General features: G+C 39.7%; 2 long non-coding RNA genes across 3 annotated transcripts in view; one reads left to right on the top strand and one right to left on the bottom strand.

Moving 5' to 3' along the window:
* Positions 1-18,532, bottom strand: part of LOC116808539 (uncharacterized) — a 262,272-nt gene that overhangs the window by 69,784 nt on the left and 173,956 nt on the right. The gene's annotated exons all lie outside the window — the stretch shown is intronic.
* On the top strand, positions 3,380-13,740 carry LOC140684427 (uncharacterized). The gene is made up of 3 exons (XR_012056678.1): positions 3,380-3,467; positions 5,516-5,663; positions 6,261-13,740. It is a non-coding gene; the product is annotated as an uncharacterized lncRNA (long non-coding RNA).

The raw sequence follows: 18,532 nt of genomic DNA, 5'->3' as shown, positions 1-18,532 counted from the left end.
GATAATTGGTGAAATAAGGAGGAATAGCAATAAGATCTCTACACTGGACTTCCAGAGGGCAGACTTTGGCCTATTTAGGAGATTTATTCAGAGAGTTCCTTGGGAAAGAGCCCTTGAAAACAAAGGAGTCCAGGAGAGATGGGTGTGCTTCAAAGCAGAGATCTTGACGGCACAAGAACAGACTGTTCCTGTGTGCCGAAAGATGTGTCGAAGAGGCAAACATCCACTCTGGATGAGAAATGAGGTTTTGAAGGAACTTGAAAATAAAAAAAAAAAGTATCATCTCTTTAAGGAGGGACTGATTTCTCAGGAAGTATTTAAGGGAGCTGCTAGGGCATGTAGGAAAAAAAAATTAGGGACGCCAAAGCTCAGTTTGAACTTAACTTGGCAACTTCTGTTAAAAATAATAAAAAAAGTTTTTACAAATATATTAATGGTAAAAGGAAGGGTATAACCAACCTTGGTTCCTTATTGGATGAGGCAGGCAACCTAGTAACTAAAGATGAGGAAAAGGCAGAAATGCTTAATGCCTTGTTTGCCTCAGTCTTTAGTGGTAAGACAACTTGTCCTCAAGACAGCTGTCCTCAGGGGTTGGTAGGTGGTGCCAGGGAGCAGAAGGGTCCTCTTGTTATCCAAGAGGAGGCAGTTAGAGAACTACTGGGACACTTGGATATTTATAAATCAATGGGACCAGATGGGATCCACCCTAGGGTGATGAGGGAGCTGGCAGATGTGCCTGCGAAGCCGCTCTCCATCATTTATCAGGAGTCGTGGCTCACTGGTGAGGTCCCGACGATCGGAAACTGGCCAATGTGACACCCATTTACAAAAAAGGTAGGAAGGAGGATCCTGGTAATTACAGGCCAGTTAGCCTGACCTCAGTACCAGGTAAGATAATGGAACAGTCTTACTTACTGTTACAACCTACTTACTTACCATACTTAGTGCTATCACACAGCACTTACAGGAAGGCCAGGGTATCAGACCCAGTCAGCATGAGTTTACAAAGGGTAGGTCATGTCTGACCAACCTGGTCTCCTTCTATGACCAGGTGACTCGTCTGGTAGATGCCGGAAAGGCTGTGGATGTGTCTATTTAGACTTCAGCAAGGCCTTTGATACTGTTTCCCATAGCATACTCCTGGAAAAGCTGGCAGCCCATGGCTTGAATGGGAGCACCCTTCACTGGGTTAGGAACTGGCTGGGTGGACAGGCCCAGAGAGTGGTGGTGAGCAGTGCTGCATCCAGCTGGGGACAGGCACCAGTGGTGTCCCTCAGGGGACTGTGCTGGGACCAATTCTATTTAATATTTTTATAGATGACGTGGATGAGGGCATTGAATCCTTCATTAGTAAATTTGCAGATGACACTAAGCTGGGAGCTTGTGTTGATCTGTTGGAAGGAAGGAGGGCTCTGCAGAGAGATTTGGATCGATTGGACAGATGGGCAAGAGTCCAACAGCATAAAGTTTAATAAGTCTAAGTGCCGAGTTCTGCATTTTGGACACAAAAATCCCCTACAGCGTTACAGGTTGGGGACAGTGTGGCTGGACAGTGTCCAGGCAAAAAGGGACCTGGGGGTGCTGGTTGACAGCCGGTTGGATATGAGCCAGCAATGTGCCTCGGTGGCCAAGAAGGCCAATGGCATCCTGGCCTGCATTAGGAATTGTGTGAGCAGCAGGAGTAGGGAGGTCATCCTTCCCCTATACTCGGCACTGGTGAGACCACACTTTGTGTGCTGTGTCCAGTTCTGGGCTCCTCAGTTCAGGAAGGACATTGAAATGCTTGAGTGCGTCCAGAGGAGGGCAATGAGGCTGGTGAGGGGCTTGGAACACAAGCCCTACGAGGAACATTTGAGGGAGTTGGGGTTGTTTAGCCTGGAGAAGAGGAGGCTTAGAGGTGATCTTATTGCTCTCTACAGCTTCCTGAAAGGAGGTTGCAGACAGGTGGGGTCGATCTACTCTACCGGGCAGCAACTGGCAGAAAAAGAGGACACAGTCTCAAGCTACGTCAGGGAAGTTTAGGTTGGATATTAGTAAAAACAATTTCACTGAAAGAATAATAAAATACTGGAATTGTCTTCCTAGGGAGGTGGTGGAATCACCATCTCTGGATATGTTTAAAAAAAGACTGGACTTGGCACTTGGTGCTATAGTCTAGTTGTGGAGTTAGGGCATAGGTTGGACTTGATATTCTTAGAGGTCTCTTCCAGCCTCATTATTCTGTGATTCTGTGATTCTGTTAATTGATGGATTTGGCAACCAGATAAGGGTCTTGCACCTATTTTACACAAAGAAAAGGATCCAGGTAACTCAGAGGAATACTTTTGTTTCTCTCCTTTCCCTTCTCTTTATACTGTTCAGCTAAAAAAATATGAAACTGTGAGGACAGGAGAATAAGTGTTTCACAGAGAATTACAATATTATGCAAAACCAGAGACAAAACAATCCCATTTATTTATTTAAATGTTAGTCTTCTGTGTTTTTACACAAGACTGAACTCAAGAGGTGAAACAAGTGGTCTCAGAACAATGGCCTTAATTTACTTAATAAATGAGACATAAGAGCCCCAGCAGCAGAGACAAAACAGGAGATAGGCTGAGGGGGGGTTTCACTGTAATTAGTTATGCTTAATGTACTTCCAAATTTAGTGAGGTTCAGCTCTTCCAGTTCACCTTAAAAAGGTAATGGGGACCTTCTAAGCTGCCAGAAAAGATTTGGCTCTGGCACTGAGGAGCCCCCAGTGCAGATTTACTCGTATCATTAGAAAAGCTATTTCCTTTTACGTGTGAGCCTAATGAAAGTACACTTAATTTGTAATTTTGTATAATTATAGATCTTGATGAGACAGATAAATGTGAATTCAGTATCAGCTTGTGAGTTCATCATTCTTTGTATCATCCATTTCTCAATTATCTCTAATGGTTGTCTTCAAGAGATTTATATCTTGTCACTTTCCTCCTAACTCATGTAACATAACCTTGCAGATCTGTACCAGTGATTTGTCCCAAGGAGACCAATTTCTGACCCACATCAAGTTTCTGAAAGTTAGGCTTCTAAAATACTTCCAGACTATCTCAAATGGATAGAGGTGAGCCATCCTTCCATCTCATGGTATTCCCACTGTTCGCTTTCCACTTCCAGAGCAACAGCCAGGTACTCCAAGACTGATGTCTTCTCATCTCCCATTTCCATCCCCTTCCCTTCCCTTCCCTTCTTTGAAACCTTGCTTAACCCCAAATTAAACCTCAATAATATAGATAATTGTTTCTTCACACTTCTTTATATATATATATATATATATATACACAAATTCCTAAATGTCCTGAGGTATTTTCCAGGTTTCAGCTTTCTCTTTTTAACATTCCTGTTTTCTCTTCACAGTTCAATGGCAAAGTGACCTCCACCCTGGTTTCTGGGCTTTATATCACAGCAGTCTTTTGGGTCTCTCCTTGCTCCTCTTATTCATGGTAATTTTTTTTCTTTTTAACTATCTGATCTACCCCCAGAGGTGATACTTATAAGAGAACCATAAGGCCAAGCAGTAAAAGCAAACACGAGGCATCATGGGGAGGGGCTCTGTGCATTTCAGAATTTGTTGCTGAATTTGTTCAGAATTTGTTCTTCATTAAACTACACGTATCTGAGAAAAAACGTGTTCTGGACAAAGACTGCAGTTAGTCTTCCACAACTCTCCTATTATGACAGCAGCTATCTGAATAATTCATATATAAATAAAATTTTCAAAAATCCCACATTTCTAACCTCTCTTTCACCCTTTACATGGTCATGTCCCAGTATTCAGGGCAGGGATTAATTTCAATTTTGCAGTATGGAAAAAGTAAGCCCACATATTAGGTGGTTTTTCTGTGCTCATTCATCTTGCTGACTTTCATCTTGAAAGACTTCAGGATTAACAGAGAACATTTCTTTTTTTTTTTTTTTCCTACTGAGGTGACGGAAGCAACAGCCTTAGTAGAAACAAATTCTTTTCCATCAGCAGAAGAAGGGTTCATAACACAGCTGTTTATCATCCTCCAAAATAAGAAATACTGCAGCTGCTTGGTCTGCCACTTTGAAATGTTCAGAACCAGTCATGCTTTGTCATTACAACACCCACCATTATCTGCTAGACCAGGAAAGTATTGCAGTGCTCTCATGATAAATATTTTGGTTATGAATACTGTTCATTTTGTCCTGTATGATGCAATTGAGTTCCCTTAAACATCCATAAATTGTCGGGTACAACAGGTATTTATCAGCATCCTAGCTGTTGATAGAAATGTTTGGGGAATTGTTCACCTAAATTTAATAAACATAGTTTTATGTAACACCTGGGTGAGTACTATTTAGAGATGTGCAGATTTAAACAGATGAAAAGGCAGAAAATAAATGTAAGGCAGATTCTATCTTACAGTTCAAGAAAAGATAGAGGTGACTTTCCATCACCCACTGATCAATCCTTACAGTATTGCAAATGCTGAAGTAGTTTTGTTCAGTTTTATGAGCAATGAGCTGGTTACTCAACTTTACAAAAGGCTGAGCAAACCTAAGGAGGGAACAGGCAGAACTTTTTCACAGGACTGGCCTTGCTTTGTCTGAGAGAAATGGTGATTGCTGTAAGAATAGCCCCACACAAAAACCCAGAGCATCACTCCACACTTCCAGCAGCTCCTGGGAAATAAGGTTTCCCATTCTGCTTAAGAAAGAGGCAGAAATGATGGTTCTCAGGCTCATAGGCCAAAAGGATTCCCCCAAGGGCTCTCATAACTTACATTTATTGCTAAATGTGTTCATGTTTGGATGGTATTTAGAGAAAGTTCTCATGAGAAGAAATTGTGAGCCATTCAGTACTGGATTATCACACATTAACCTGGCTGGGATCTTGACCTTGACAATGAATGTAAACTTGCAAGTGGGCAAAGGCCTGGCATCACACTCTCACCTGAAACAGAAACCTGGTGTAGGTCACTTCTAGCTTCAGATGTCTTAACTGAAAAATGCTTAGTTGAGAAATGAGGCACAGTTCAGAGAGATAAAAGTACTGATTATAAGTATGGATACATAAATTAACAATTACCAGAACAGCAAAAAAAAAAAAAAAACAAACAAACAAACAAACAAAAAAAACCAAAGGAAAACAGTATGAATTTTGAATGAAGTTTTCATTACAAGGTAGAACATAAATATCAATATAGCTTTTGTAAAAAAGGTATTTACTGCAGTGTTTCTTAGCTTAGTAGTAATTTTTGAATATACCTGTCTGAAAACCTATCACAGAAAACATTTTGGAAGAGAAAAAACTTGATCTTGTGTCCGTCATTATTAATTTCCACGATTCTTCTTCAGACAATCCAATCCAACCCCCTCCCTCCAGCACATCATCTGCTCCTCTTCTCCACTACAACCCTGACGATTAAATAGCAGCAGATAAGGGAAAAAATCTCAAATAATTGTCAAAAGAGGTGGCATAGTTCTTGAGAGTTGCTCAGACACTAACAGCAGTACACAATTCTAGATCTGGGAGCTGAAAAAATCGCCAGTTTCCAAGTGATGTCTCACTCCTGCAGTAAAATAGCTGCATACTTGAAGAAACAGAATGAGAAGTGATTTTTCCCTTGAACTGAGAGAAGAACTACTCAAGGAATAAGATCAGCAGAACAAAGGTATTCCATGAATCACAATTTCCTCTGCTTTATTTTCCTTTTTCCATTTATAGAGTGAAATTATCAAGCATGCAGATAGCTTACCTATGTAATATTTCATTTCATAGGGTTTTTGAGAGAAGGCAATAGAGGAAAAATACTATAATCATACCTTGCCTGTCATATCGTAAGCACATTTTAACCTGGAAGATTTAGAAAGGGGAGCAAAAACTGAAATGTTTAGAAGATTACAATGCATGGATGTGTATGTACAAAAGAAACTGTTGGCTAAGAAGTGATCTTGTTCACTTTTCTTTGTTAAAATGGTGGAGACAAGGGGACTTATAAGTATAGCAGCAGCAATAATCCTAACACCTCCCCCAGCTGCCACAAGCTTTTCCAGCCATTTGCACAGCAGTAATTTCTTCTGGATTTTCTGACCTCCCCACAGAGCTTATCATATGGGTTTGCCTCGTTTTACATAGCTGTGTTCCACTGGCACACAGTAGCAGTTTAGACTATAATAAGGTGTTAGTTTCTGCTTGTTTCCATCCCTGCTGTAGTCATTGGTGGGGATAATTACTGTGTTCCTTTCTCTGTGCCCCTTTCCTTTTGAAGTCCGTTGTTCCAACGTCTGCAAGGAAGGAAACACTCGGGACTGCCAACATCACCTCCATTTCCCTGTTGCACTGCTCTGACTCTGTTTCCAAGAGCTGCTTATTCCATCTCTCAGCTGCCCAGGGAAGATGTTGGAGAGCAGAAGGAGGGATTTGAGAACCACAGGAACTCTTTCTGGAGAGGCAGAACTTGTTGGATCATTTGGCCCCATTTGTAGTAAGTCTCATTGCTTCCAGTGACTTGGGTTTCACACTGTTCTGTAAGTTTATACTTCAAACTTTAAACCTTCCTCAGGAAAAGGCTGGGGAGATGGTTGGATTGTCTTTACTTAAGTTCTTTAGTCAAGGATTTAGGAAGGAAGAGAAAACTACCAAAGGTTATTTTCATCAGCTGTCTCAGTTAATAAATCCCGTTTTGACATGATAACCCCTCTTTGCTTCAAATCACAATCCTACTCCTTACTTTTCCCCTTCCTTACTTATATAGTGCTTGGGTTTTTCTCTTTCAGTATGGTAGCAGAAAGTGGGAAAAAAAACCAAATGAAAACAAAACCTTTTAAAAGCACAGTATAAAAAGGATCAGATACAAAAGTCACATCTGACATGAGATATGACATCATCACTATCCTGTCTTTCTCGTGAAACAGTGGGCTCTGGAAAAAGCCCTCAAGCCCCATATTACTTTAAACTTTTTTAATCCCCACTTGCTTTAGCACTGATATGACAAAAGGTTCTGCTAGTGCTGAACTCAGTATTATTGAATGATTGATTGGCAGATTTCTGCTGTCTGAGATAGAGTGGCTGCTGCTCAGCCTGTGTGCCTTCGCCTGAAGAGGGACCAATGAATTTAAAGATGCTTTTCTCTCCAAAGAGCCTCTTTATTACCCTGCAGCTCTTCTGACACTTCAGAAATACAAAGTCGAGTTTCCCCTCTGCCTTTTCACTGTTTGGCATGAATGTTTTGTTGCATTTTGGCTGCACAAAGGATTGCAGTTCAAAAGCAGCACCAACTCTGTTGAATGGCAGACAGCTGTTAATCCACAGCCTTGGGCACTGGTGGCCCAGAGCTCAAAAATAGGGAAGGTTGGGATGGAAATGGGAGTGAAGCTGAATTGAAGATAAATGTTTTACACCTCAATACCTCAATGATTTGGCAGTGGAACCAAAGGAATGTGTGATCTATCCCAACCTCAAAAAAAGGCTTTACTTATGAAAACTGGATCTGAAGTGAACCTTGCTATGGGCTTGGGCTAAAATCTTGCTCTACTTTCATCTCTTTTCTTCCACATAAACTATAATGACCCCAAAGACATGAGATACAAAGATCACCTATGGTACTTCAGAAGATCTACTTCCTTTCTTCAGGAGGAGCCATTGAAATGGATGCTTGAGATCCACAGAGACTTTCTTCAAGTCCATTTCCCAAACCAGAGGTGCTGCATTTGTGCCAGAACGGTTAATAGATTTAGCAGTGAAGCACATATGAAGAGGTGGAAACATCTTTTCTGGATTCAGTTTAATGCAGGCTTTTCTTTATGAATTGGACCATTTAGCTTCTGTGTACCCACTCCAGAAGCAAAGTATGCCAAAAGAAGTTTTTCAGCGCTGAGATTATTAATTTATGACTAGCAACTCTCATTTCATAAGCTATCAGCTACTATTTAAATGTACTTTAAGTAAATATATATTCCACTCATTCAAATTTTGCTAACACAGAGCTACTGTCACAGTGGTTAGTTAATCCATTATTTACATTATTAACAATAAAAATACTATTCTTCAGCTTCAGCATAGCCTGTATTTAAGTATTTTTAAAAGTTTGACAAACATTAACCCTTACACAACTCCAAGTCTGGAAAATTATATCATACCTGTGAAGAATGTGAATGCCAAATATAATTTCTTCACAAGTTTCTCACTGACATATCAGATATTTTCTAGCTTATTGTCCTTCCTGATAACCATTATCTTTTCTTGACTTTCAAGAAGCAATGAAAAACTGGAGGTAGAAAATACTAACCAACCTTTTTTATGTGCAGGAAATAAAAGGAAAATCTTAGTGAGGCAAACTGCTGCTGAACTGGAGCTTGGCAAGCAAAAGAGGATTGTTGCTCTTCTGTCCCATGACAATTCTTTTATTTTCAGATGTCTTTATCAGATTCAGCACTGAGGAACAACACAGTGTGTGTAGGCAGGCTAATTAGTTCATTAGTGAGACTCATCATTACATCAGTACAGTACCCAAGCCTCTGCTGTTATCCACCCAAGAAACTCAGTTACCTGGAGATTTTATTTTAATTAAGATACACCTTTCATCTTTGACCTCATACTTGATAAGTCACATTTTAGTGAGACCATTGGTGAAGACAGAAAAAGAATACACAGTGTTGATTCATGTATTTAGTAATGCTAATGGTCTTTTCAGGAATTGGGAAGAGAGATCAGAAACAAAAGAAAATTTACAAATAATGGTTTATGCTGCCATGTTTTCATGATTGGAAAAACTCCATAATTTTTCAATTAAATTTTTCCTTGAAACAACATGGCTGGACATCTTGTTTTGCACCAACTCCAGCTGCAGTTTATTGTTCTCTGCTTACTGTCTGACAATACTTTTGGTTGCAGGCTGTCAAGTTAGGCCTTTTTAACTTATTTTCTCATATTTAATGGAAATACACAAATCTTTGCTGTTTTGTTCTCCTCTGGCTTTAGTTCTGTGACATCTTTGCACAGGTACTTAGCCCCCTGGCACCCCAGACAGACTTATGACAGGCTGGAAGAGCTGCAGCACCCTGCAATGCAAACCATCAGTGGTATCAGGCTTGCATCTATTTTTTCTTTGCTTTTTCTTTTATTTTGTTAAAAAAAATATTTTTCAATGGAATGACTGTATTCCCACCTAGCACATTTCAATGTTGAGGCCCTATACTCCTTTACAGCCTGCTCAGAAAAAAAAAAAAAAAAACCACACAAGCCCAAGAAACATGATTAGAACGTTCAACCACACAAAAGATTTTGATATAAATATTTGCAAAAGACCAGAGCCAGAAAACTGAAAGAGAACAGGATATAAAAGAAAGGCCTTAGCTTTAAAACTATGTTTCAATAAAATAAAACTCTGGTTGAACACCGTGTTGGAATGCTGAGGTGCTGTGATAAATGGAGGACTCAGTTCTGTTTCACCTGCAGGAAAGGGAAGCAAATTCTTTCTAATGCTCTTCATTAAAGTGCTGATTTTGACTTTTTGCCTATGACGGGGCAATCTGTAAAAGAAAGTAATAAGGGAGTGAAGCTTTGAATTTTAATCTCTTCCTCTTCCTCTTCTTTTCCCTTCATGTTTTTCTCCCCTCCCTTGGCTAACATAGAATGGGATGACTGTGACTCAAGAACATACAAAATTAAAAGGCTTGTACAAAATTAAAAGGCTTAGCCTTGCCTGCTTCTTTATTTACCCATGTAACTCTATGCATAAAAGCCTCACTACAGCCAAGAACAGGTTGTCTGAGAGTACCAATGGTATGGCTCCAGAAAACGGACTTGAATTGATGATCTTCAGTCATTGTATAGGAAAACCAATTTGAAATAGATTTCAAATTAAACTCATTACAGTTGGTGTAATTTCCTGATGTCTATTTCTTAGTGGCTGATGCTTTGTATTACAGGTATAACGTCCCACAAAAGTGGTCTCTACTGGATTCAGAACAAAATAAAGTGAGAAATTTCTTCCAAATTGTGTGTTCAGCAGGATATTCAAATTGAAATAATTGATTTTTTTCCCATTCAAGTGTAGAGCTGAAAGCAAACCTAGGAAGACTGTTTCTGTAAAACAACCTACCAAATAAACCAACAAAAAACAACCCTGATGACTCTGGATAGAAAAAAACTTCATTGACATCAATAATATTCAATTCTAAGATCACTGTCTTGGGACTTCAGCACAGCAATGGAGTGTTGTGGCAGAAGTAAAGAAAACAAAAGTGTGTGAAAGGGGAGCATTCCAGAATCTCACAGTCAACAAGTTGATGTACAACCTTGGTTAAATCACTTGTCTGATTACACCTCAGGAAATCAGCTGGAAAACAAGCATAAAAGCCTGGCCACTCTGACAAGCTGCTTGGAACAAACTCAGACGTGCTCCTGTGACAGGACAGGCATTTGTTTAGATGGAGGATTGCCTAATGGGTACCTTGTGGGGAAAGGGGGAGAATAACCCAACATGACAGATGTAAAAACACCCGTAATATTTACTGCATAAAAGGTTGACGTTCCTGCACATTTAAATTAAACAGTATGAGGATAAGACAGCAAAAGATGATTTTCTTATTTTTTTCAAATCTTACAAAATAATAATTAGATTTAAGTGGTTGGTAAAAAAGTTCAAAATTAATTTGAATCTATCCCAATGTGTTCCTCCATGCTAAATGTCATAGTCTGTATGTGGATCAAAATGTGCATGTGATGGACACAAGAAGTGAATACGAATCACCTGGCACACGAAGCCTTGCCTCCTGTTTTACCCAATGCACACTTCACTGACCTTGCAGGCTTGATCACTCTTCTTATGAATGAAATATTAGGTTTTGAAAAGAGCTGGGGAGCTGAAAGAAGAGGAAAGGACAAAATTGATGCTATGGCTGACTACCTGCTAAGAGGTTTGGGAGGTGGTGGTGGTTTTTTATGGTTTTTATTTCAAGTTTTGGAAAACTCAAAATAGAAGAACGTACTCATCTATGTAGGTGAGTATATAAGAGAGTTAAACACAATAAACACTGTGTTCCTGATGGCTCCTTAAACACTGATACTTTACTTTGCTAAGCTCTGCTTCTCGGAGCAAGCTTGTATATGCAACTTGGCAGTTGCTAAGGTAACAATCATTTGGGGGAAACAGGAGAGTTAAAGAGACTTATAAAACCTACATAAAATTGACATGAAATGGCAATGGCTTCTCCAGGCTTACAGTAACTGCCTAGGTGTTCAGGAACACACATATCTAACACAAATGTTTCCATTTCTGAGGAATTACCTGGTTATGTTTTTGTTTAAAAGATGAATGGCAGTGCCACTTGTACTTGTTTAAGAAAGAAAAACTGTGGCTGATGAAAGAAATGTACTTTTGACTCAAATCACCACCATTTAACACACAGGATATTTACACCCATTCCCTGCCACTGTTTCTTCTCCAAAGGGATGTGCCCAGCACAGCTTCAGAAGCTGCTGAGGGACCTGTCTGCCCACCCTTGAACCTGTCTGTGCTGTGGGGCACAGGATGCACTAAGAGCCAGGGCAGTCTCCTCCTAACTCCTTTTTGGGTAATGGTTTTTCTCTAGACCAAGGCAATTGGAGTGTAGTGGATACCAAGGTCCATATCTGAGACAAGGCACATGGACTCACACTGCACCCCTTATTGCCTTCCCATGAAAAAAATACAGGCTGCTTTAACTAACGAAGGTGTTCTGCAGCTGCTTCAGTTAGCAATAGGTTATAAGGGGTGCTCCTTCTATTTCAAGTACAATTGTAACTGGAGGACGCTTCCCTAATATCAAGAAATCTTCCCTTCACCTCAGAAATATTTTCTTTATATAGGACACCTGCATGACTTTTTTGGCATGTGTGAGACGTGGTGTTGTAGATGATGATAACTTGGAGCTGAGTAAAACATCAAATGTTTCTTTTTAAAAAAAGAGAGGAAACTCCACTGCAGGACTTGGTAACACTTTCTAACAGGAAAGAACTCATCACAGTGAGAGCATTTGGGGGTGACTGCTCAGCACAGACTTCTCAAAGGCTCAGTCATCATTTTCTGATAGGAAAGCAGAAAACAAGGGTGGTCACAGCCACATAAAAAAATCAAATCAAATAGAAGCACAGATGTTGGCAGTATACAAACTAGGAAAACAACAAAACACTCCAAAATGACACAAATCTCTGTCCACCATTTAAAAAGAAACATATAAAAAGGCCTAGATTTCTCTAAGAAGAGTCACTTAAGCATTCAGTTCTGTGACAAGAGTGAAGGAAAAGGTAGGACTAGAAACCAAGGTGATTCTTCCTAGCAAAAACCCACCACCCAGAGAAGGCATCCAAGGTATTAAGACAGGTCAACAAGATGGCTTAAAAGAGGCATGAAAAATTCCAGGAACAAGGTTCACTGTGTGCTTTCAGCAGCTCTCAGACTTCAAGTTGAAATGGAATCAGAATTTTCACACTGGTGAAAGTTATCTTGCATTGCTGCATATATATATTTCAATTTCAGGAATAGCAGAAGGAAAATGCAAGTCCTTTAGGCTAAACACTTTCCAGATGTAAGACTGTACTTGTCCATAATAATAAGCATTACACTAGTTCAGATCTATTTTGTAAATGACTTTGAACCTGTGCCTATCTGCAGGGTAGGAAAAAAAAAAAAGAAATAAAAAAGAACTAGGCAACTTTCAGCGTAGAAAGATGGTCATAGCTAAAAAAAGCCTCTGTGAATCCAACTTGTACCCTGAATATCCTAGGGGAATCAAGTTGTGTCTAGTGTTGTCTATCTTGATTCCCTGCCTGCCTGTCTGTGCTCTCAAACAGTGATTTCCAGGATGTTATTCCCACAGGCAGGCTCTGGCTGGAGCTGTCAGGAGCCAAGTGAGCAGCTCTGCTGTTGGCAGCAGGGACTGTGCCCTGTGGCCAGCACAGGGAGGAGGGCACGGCAGCTGGGACAGAAGGGAAGGGTTCTGCCCACTCTGCCCAGGGAAGGAGGAACCAAAACACCATTTTCTTTAGTGTTCCCTCCCTCTGGCACTCAGAGCACCAGCGATGTGCTTTCTGGAGAGAGGCTTCAGCAGTGCCAGCTTTCAGGCACTCAGCAGGTTGCCAGAGGGAAGTGGTTTGGAGATGCAGCTGGAAAGATCTGCCTTGCTCTTTTTTATCCAAGTTCATGTTTTTAACCTTACAAACTAGAAAGGCTGGATTTTCCCTTGTGTTTTTGTGAATGTGAATGAAGCATTTGCCTCATGAAAACACAAGCACCACAGGCACAAAGAAACCTATCCAAAGAAATCTTCTCCCACTGGCATTTCCTCCACTAGAGAGTTGGTCTTTAGTAGGTACCGTGTTCAGTGTCTCCTGCAAGGCTTTTCCTGTTTAGGAGAGAAGCCCAGGGTACTGCATTAAACATCTGATTTCATTCCTCACAGGGTCTCTCTCTCCTTGTGAATTTACAGCCACTCCTTATGGGAGGCACCAGGCAAGGAAAAAAAAAAAAAAGAAAAAAGAAAAAGTGAGCCCCGGTGTGTGCACATGGGGCAAAATATTCACCTGTGATACACTGATGAGTTTATAACCACATGGCAAATCTGAGCAGACAAAAGCTGTCATTTATTACTCCTGCTTTATCAATCATTTTCTGCATTACATTTTAGTACCATTCTTGTCCACAGAAAGAAAAATTATGGGGATCATTCATACTTTCTCAACATTAGGAGAGAGGAAATTAACATCAGGCTAGGACACAAGCCAGTGCTCCAAAAGGATTTCACTGTATGAATTTACTGGTGTGTGAAAGAATAAAATACACCTAGTTAAAAGTCAGTGATATTAAACTTAAATCAGCTGACTAAAATCTGCAAGACAGATCACTATTAGAAGACTAATTTAGCAGTACAAAAAAACTGATGGCAGCAGAAAGACATCACAACAAGCCTGGGACACAGAGTCCTCATGATATCTTAGTTTTGGTCCAGGATATGGCCTGGCAGTTCCTCGCCCTCTTAATGATCTCTGAGTCACCATAATCCAGTCCAAGTGACTCATTAAAACAGCACTTGGAGAAGGCCAGTATGCCCCAGACCACCTGCAAATGGGAATTTTTTTAGGCTAAATCAATGTGATTCAGTGAAGTGAATGCTGGCAGTCTGAGGAGGGCCTTTCAAAACTTGCCTACCTCAGATAATTTTTTCAAACCTAGAGCTACTTCTCTGGCATGAGCAATAAATAGTTGAGAGTGGTTTCACTGTAATCTAAACACGTGCCAAATTTTATTTTTGGGACAAATGGGTGAATGGCAAGAAGAAAGAGTCACATAGTACAACAATAATTTAGCATTATTTGCATAACTGACAAAGCTTTTTTTTAAAGTTTCGCAGTGGTACCTTACAAGAAAAGTGTGCTAGCTGCATTTTGAAATCTCTCTGTTGACTTAAATGGAATTTCTCTTCCATGAGACAAGCAGAAATAGGTGTCCTTCTGAAGGAAAAGACGCATTTGTCTCCTAGCCAGGAACAAGTAAATCAATGTTCAAACATCCAGAGTGCCAGGGGAAACAAAGGGTTAGTTGGGCTGAAGAGCCTTAGGGTTGCTGAGCATCCTTTCAGCAGGAGTGGTTTTTACACCAATATTTGGCAGCTTGCACTCTATTTTATGGTGAAAAAATGGACCCTACGATGCCTCTGGTAGCAGCACAGTGCATGGAAAGAAATGAATCCTGTGCTAAATTCAACCTGAGCCTCTGGCAAGTGAGCCTGACCCTCTCGGAATTATTGAATTCACTAATGGGATCCCTCTCTGAGAGGAAGGAGATAAATATCCAGACCATTTATCCCAATCAGATTATTAAACATTTAAAAATGGCATTAAAGGGGACGATGCACAGACTAATGCCACTATCAGAACTGGCAGCCCCAAAGGGTGTTAGAAGCCCAAATTGCTAGAGCCTCAGTCTGGAGGTGCTAATCACAGAGCTGGGCTGGTGTCTGGTGGAAATGAGCATCCATTGCCTCAGGCCCTGGGGCTGCAGTCTGACTGTTCAACACCACAGTAAAGCAGTCAAACAGGAAAAGCAAACCAATATTCAGGAGAGCTCTGCACAAAAGCTCAGATCCTTGACACAACCACTTTGTTGTGCTGCCATCCTTATTTTTAGCATATTTTGATAGGATAGACTTTTCCTTTTTGTCTCAGCCTGGTGACAGTTAATTAAATAAACATTTCACTGGAACCTGATTCATATTTTATATGATGAACTGATTCAAAGGCAAAACCTGTTTGAAGTGCAGTGGGTAGATAGGTGTGGGGGGTGGAAGCCCTTAGATAAATAATCACATCATTTTGTGTACCATCACTTAGTGGTTTTCATCATCTCTCCAGCTGCCTCTGATATTTCTTCTCTAGCTGTCCATTTCTTTGTTTTGTTAAGGTGACACATGAACAAATCAATCTGTCTGCTACTCTCAGCAACTAAGCCTTATGCATCTGTGCTCCTGAAAGCTGAGGAAAAAAGAAGGGGACAGAAAATAAATTCCTTGTAGAGTGCAGGAAGATGATGTGTTCCTTTTTTTCCTGCAATTCAGTTAAACCCCGAAGGGCCATTCATTAGGGTTTGATATTGGATTTTGGACCAGAAAGGCTACTAATTGGAAGCACCAAATGCTGTATGATCACTTATGTGCCTTGACCTCTAAAGGGAAATCAAATATATCCTTAGAAACAAATACAAGAAGACACATTCATTTCACCTCTGTGGATAACCACCCACATATTCTGTGGAGCTCTGCTGAGTAACTGAAAGGCATTTGGAGGCTGAAGGAGAACTGGAGCTTTTCTCAAGCCTTTATGACCCAAACCCTAAAGAAAGGAGTGAATGTGACTGCCTGTGTAGCAGGAGTGGGTAGGAAGGTGTTCTCACTAATTGTCTTCCCCTCTTCACGAAGAATCAGAACAGACCCTGTCTAATTGGATGCCTCTAACCCTGTGGCTACTGGGTAAAAAAAGCAGGAAAGAAAACGTTATTCCAAGTAATGACTCAATTGCAGTAATGTGACTTTTATCCCACACCCCAGAGAAACCTGAGTTTTGACATCTGATGTGGCTGGAAATAAAGAACACAGCAGGGAAACCCAGATGAGGACAGCAGCTAGTGAGAGTAGGTTAGCATTTCCTGGACACCAGTGTTTTTGTTTCCTGTGCAGAAAACTTTGATTATTGTTTGTCATTAAATAATTTTAGTGTATAATAATTATCAATAACGTGGCAGGTAGCAGAGAAAAATCTTTGTGACAAAAATGGCAAAAAAATGCATTGGATTTCAATGATGAGGTAAATGATACTTTCAAAGACTCAAAGATTTTAAGCACAGGATAAACTTTAGTCAGTTTGTTCTAGAAAATTTAGGCCAGCAAACTTTATACAGTAGTTTCTGTAATGAGCTTAATAACTTAAAGATAAACTAAAGCATTTATTTTACAGAAAGGCCAATCTTACAGCTGAGAGAAAATTTACTGCATCACTTGGAAAGTTCTGCAATTACAATTATCCTCATTATAAAAATGTGTTCCTCCTCATTATTTAGGTGCTGTTGTTGAAAGCTTAATGGTTCACACTCATTTATATGGGAAAAAAATAAACAGTTTATTATGAAGTATGGAACTATGGCATAATGTTCTCAAAAATTAGTTCAATTTTAATGAGGCTGCAGAAAAAGTAAGTTATGTGTTCATTTTTGTTCTGGCTAGGTGCTGAAACGCAGCTGTAAGGGCTGTTCCAACCCAGGCAGACAGGCTGAATTCTCACACAAAACTCTGCTGTCTCAGGAGACAATGATCAAATTTTCATTAAGACCTTTGAATCTTTCTGTTGAAATCCTTGGGCTATAGGCAGATCCAAAACAACCTACTTTTAAACCAAGTATTTTACCTTGGGGGACTTATTTGATCTGAAACACAGCTGCTTTTCAATTTCTAAGTTGACCAAAAACTATGCATTTGAAATATACCTTGGGCTTTTGAGTTCACATACAGAAGCACTTGAAAATGCAAGTGTAGCTCCATATTATTTTCCTAGAGGATTGTGGCAGGAAAAGTTTAAAAATTAAGGACAGCCCAAATTTCCATATAATTTCCACTCACTTTTCACGTGAACCTTTTTAAATAGTTAAAATTTACCTGGCAAGAGCAATTTTCCACAATGCCAAAAATGAAAATGGAAACATAACTTACAATTGCAGCAAAACAAAATGGTTTTCATGACACTGGATTGAAAAAAAATCTATAAAACAGATTGAGGCTAAGCCAACATTTTGTTTCAGTGCTTCACTTCATATAAATAAATCTGTGCCAGAGGAATAAGATTGCTTACCATCACTGGAAGCTGAACAGATGCTCATTTCTTTGTGATTCTCTGTCCATCTCTGTGGAACCTAAATTTCATGCTGAAACTAAAACATGCTACTGATAAGTCCTTCTTGCCACTATCCACTTCCCAAGGCTGTTTTGCACTTGGAGTAAAGTGTCTTTGATTAATGCAAGGAAATAAAGACTTCTGGTTTTCTCAGATTATTTTCTATTTCTGCTTTGTGACTTTACTCCCAGCTGAAGTTGTCGCAGGGACAGTTAAACTTCAGCATCAGCATCATCCCTCTGGTTTTAAGTTGCTGAAATAACCATCTATTCAAGATTTGCAGTGAAAACAAAATGCCAAGAACACTTTTGAGCTCAGAGATGCACTTCTGTGCTCCTGGACCTTTCTAAGCAGTTCCTTGTAGTCGGGGAAGAAAAGTGGGACAGATGTTTGTGAATAGCAGAGAACCTACAACTCCTGCAATTCATGCTTTAAAAAAAAACATGTAGTGTGCAAGGTTTAATCTGAATGAATTCTTGCAGCTGACCCTGGGTATGGTTCACTTACACCCCCAATAATATAAGGGACTGATCAAGGTAAGTCAAGAGTCAACATTGAGTCAGATTCCAAACAAAAAACCAAAAAGGGCAAAGCAAGAAATTGCCATTGAACAGGTGGTGACTGGAACACATTCCATGCTGTCCTGAGTATTCTAACGACTAGAAAAAAATCCCAAATCTAAAACCCTGACACAGTTGTATCAAATTTAGCTTTTCTTTCATTTCCACCAGCATTTTTTTTCCCATTTTCTTTTGCTATATAAAATACAATCCAACATTGTGAGCTTGCAAAAACCATGGATGTCAGTTATAGATTTTTTTTCCCTTTCCCTATTCTGGGACACACAGAGATTCCTCTCAGCTTTCCCTTTCCTCCCAAAATAAAATCAAGAATTAAAATCATACTCAGGATTAATTCTTCATAGACAGAGGTGAAAATGATATGCTTTAAATTAAAATCTACTGCATAGTATATCAATCATATAAGATGAAAAAACAGGTTCACTGTTTGATTTTTTTTTTTTTTTGTTACAGTGGAAACTAAGGCTCTATTTAAAGGTTGTTTGAAGATGAAAAGAAAAATATTAGGGTTTTTTTGTATTTTGTTTTGACAAAAGTTAAG

Source organism: Taeniopygia guttata, chromosome 6 (assembly GCF_048771995.1).
Source record: "Taeniopygia guttata chromosome 6, bTaeGut7.mat, whole genome shotgun sequence".
Classification (NCBI taxonomy): domain Eukaryota; kingdom Metazoa; phylum Chordata; class Aves; order Passeriformes; family Estrildidae; genus Taeniopygia; species Taeniopygia guttata.
The sequence above is the reverse complement of the archived record's forward strand: the minus strand, read 5'-3'. Positions and strand labels throughout refer to the sequence as shown.